The 2,959-nt window shown below is 31.9% G+C and overlaps 1 long non-coding RNA gene across 1 annotated transcript; it reads left to right on the forward strand.

The window, feature by feature from the left end:
* The first annotated feature begins 1,238 nt into the window (after positions 1–1,238).
* Positions 1,239–2,707, forward strand: LOC128163711 (uncharacterized). The gene is made up of 3 exons (XR_008240850.1): positions 1,239–1,624; positions 2,257–2,312; positions 2,484–2,707. It is a non-coding gene; the product is annotated as an uncharacterized LOC128163711 (long non-coding RNA).
* Positions 2,708–2,959: the final 252 nt, after the last annotated feature.

A 2,959-nucleotide genomic window follows, 5' to 3' on the forward strand; every position in this document is an offset into this window, starting at 1 on the left:
ACGGTCCGACCGTTGGGGCGAGCGCAGCATGTGATGAAATATTATGAATTATGATAAAACAATAAAAATAAAAGTAGCGACGTAAAGTAAAAAAATGAATTTGAATGCAGAATAAAATAAACATGCCTATTTTTCCAGTAAATTTTCATTCATAATTCATAAGATTTTGTTATCTATTTATATATAGAATTTATCTCAGATAAAATGTTGTTGAATAATAAAGATTTTAACATAATGTACATTACAATTTATTTCCTCTTTTCTTGCAGCAGACATTTTAAACTTACATATAAAAAATTGACTTATCACAGAGTCCCCCCTCCCCCGTTTAAAAAAAATCAAATTTACGTATTAAAAAAAATTTGCTGATCATTTAAGGAAAATGGATCCCCCAGGAGCATGTAATAAATGGAAGTGAAAATAAAGACACTATTGAGCAGCTAAAGAGCTAAAGGCATACATGTACTACGCACTCCCAATTCTTCAACCGGATTAGAATTTTCCTGATTTTGAGAATTTCTTTTTCTTTTTGCTTGCGAAAATTTTTTGAATGATGTTGCCACGCCCCCTTTTAAAACAACATTTCGGAAATTACCATAAATATAGTGAATAAAATAAATGTGAGCATTCATCCAAATGAGAGCAAGTTACAGCTGTTTCCTATCTTTGAAGAAATATCCCCATTCGTTAGCTCTGCAAGATTTTGAGAGGATTTTGGTATTTATATTTCAGCAGAATTACAATAACAACTTAGAGTAATTTCCCCTTATTTTGACATCAAAGTTCACGTCGTCAAGTGTCGTCTGTCTCTTTAAAAACACTCTGGAAAAAAAAAACTACGTGAAATATACTATTTTGTTTACTTAAAAGCATGATGTTCTTGAAATTACATAATTTATCTGTTTCTCAAATTCTCGCGAGATGGTATCCAGACTAGTGAGATCGACCGACATTGAGGAATTGCATTGTGGGTCGAAATTTACTGACGCCGAAAAATTATGTCGGATCAATGTGTAAGAAATCCATTGTGACGTCATTCGAAAGGACGATAACTCCATTACTCTTATGTAATGGAATTTGCGTTGTGTCAGCAGTATATTTACAATGCATGTACATAGTCTCATATCTTGTTCTCTTGAGAGTGTGAAATGGGAAACCATAATTACAGGGAACTACTGGGACGATTAAAACAAGGCATTACTGGTCCGATTTACTGACGCCAAAAAAATCTGTTGAATGAATCTCAGCTATGTTAAGGAAGGTCTAAGAATTCTACCACGTGTGATTTAGAAAAATTTGCATAAGCCCCGCCCCTTATTCATGAGATTTTACGAGATATGGGTATTTCGGTAATTAACAAACATCTACCAAAATGAATATGATTAATGATTGGGTTTGAATGGTTCAAGAAAGGTGTACTGAAATAAAATCATAAACTATTCTTTATATCTCGCGAAATCATGAAATTCCTAAGTCGTCTGATGACGTGTCGAGGTTGACTACGTCACATCGGCGCTTGCAGCTGTGATCGGAATAAACATGTGGACTTCAGTGATATATCTCGGAATTTAACTCGTTTACAACCAGCGTGGACAAAAATCGGCATAGGATTCAACTGAACAAGGTATGATTTATCTGTACTTCCCATAGATATTGTTTTATTTACCTAATATTGTTGGATGGAACGGAAACGAAGTGAAATTCCTCGGCTTCGATTTTGTTTACTTGTTTACATTTGTTTTTCATGTAATATTGTGTTCAAACATCAGTTTGGTGACTCAGTCAGGCAAAGTAATTGTTCTGCATTTCGCTAGTTTTGATCATAAAGAGCATTGAGGCTCATTGTAGCTTTTTACTGGTCTCATATCGCGATAATATTAGATCGCATTTCCTCCATGTTCAAAGTACACAATAAAAAGTCCATGGCCAAACACTGTATGTGCTAGCACTACAAAGATTACTGTGAGGATCTGGAATGATTATAGACAAGATTGTAATGTTGTTTAAGTAAATCGAAATGTGTTATTTTATTCAGTTTTCTTTTATGAAGATCTAATTAATTTTATTTAAGACAAAATTAAAGTGTGTTCAAACTGAATTTCCACACATTTTAGAGAATAAACATTTGATTATGCCTGTTGTAATATCACTGACATTGAAACCGCCATTAATATGCCCTATAATAGAGTATTGTTTCATTTTCATGTTATCTTTAACACAATAGCTAGCTATTTATGACACATTATTCATTTTCAGGGTTACTTAGGCAGTAGATGGTCCACTGAAAACACTTGTTGGGATGTTGATAAAAAGTAGGTACTATATAAATATTTCTTTTACTCACTAACTTCAACTTCATGTGTAGTTTGTTGTTTTTAAATATCATTTTGATAATGATACTAATGTAACCTATTATAATAATTTGCATTGATATCTAATCTATTGAAATGAAATTTGGAATTGATATATATTCATCATTTCAGGTATTGGTTTTCTGATCAACTGGACTACCTCCTAATATCAAAAAGACAGAAGAGAAGAACATGTAGTGTGCAAGAAGAATTGTCAATTTCCATAAATTCCACATTATGACTGAAAAATACTAAAAATCAGAAAACACTAGTCTTCTTGAACAGTTTGTCACAGAAAATCAATCTCTATAGTATTTGTAAAGTTGATTATTAAAATAAATTCTTGGTTATATTGATATATTGTTTCTTCTTGCTTTCTTTAATTAGTACTAAAATATCAATTATAATACAAGTAAACCTGATTATACATTAAAAGAATTTATTCACCAGCATAGTAACATAAATCATTATGAAACATAAATGTGTAAATTACAAACTCATCACTTACACCCCCCCCCCCTCCCAAATAGAGGCAACTGATGAAATTATTTTCTTCCAATTTCAACAATTTTGTAATGATGATTGGTGTGAACAGAAACAACATTTTA

The sequence above is a fragment of the Crassostrea angulata genome, chromosome 9, assembly GCF_025612915.1.
Source record: "Crassostrea angulata isolate pt1a10 chromosome 9, ASM2561291v2, whole genome shotgun sequence".
Lineage (NCBI taxonomy): Eukaryota > Metazoa > Mollusca > Bivalvia > Ostreida > Ostreidae > Magallana > Magallana angulata.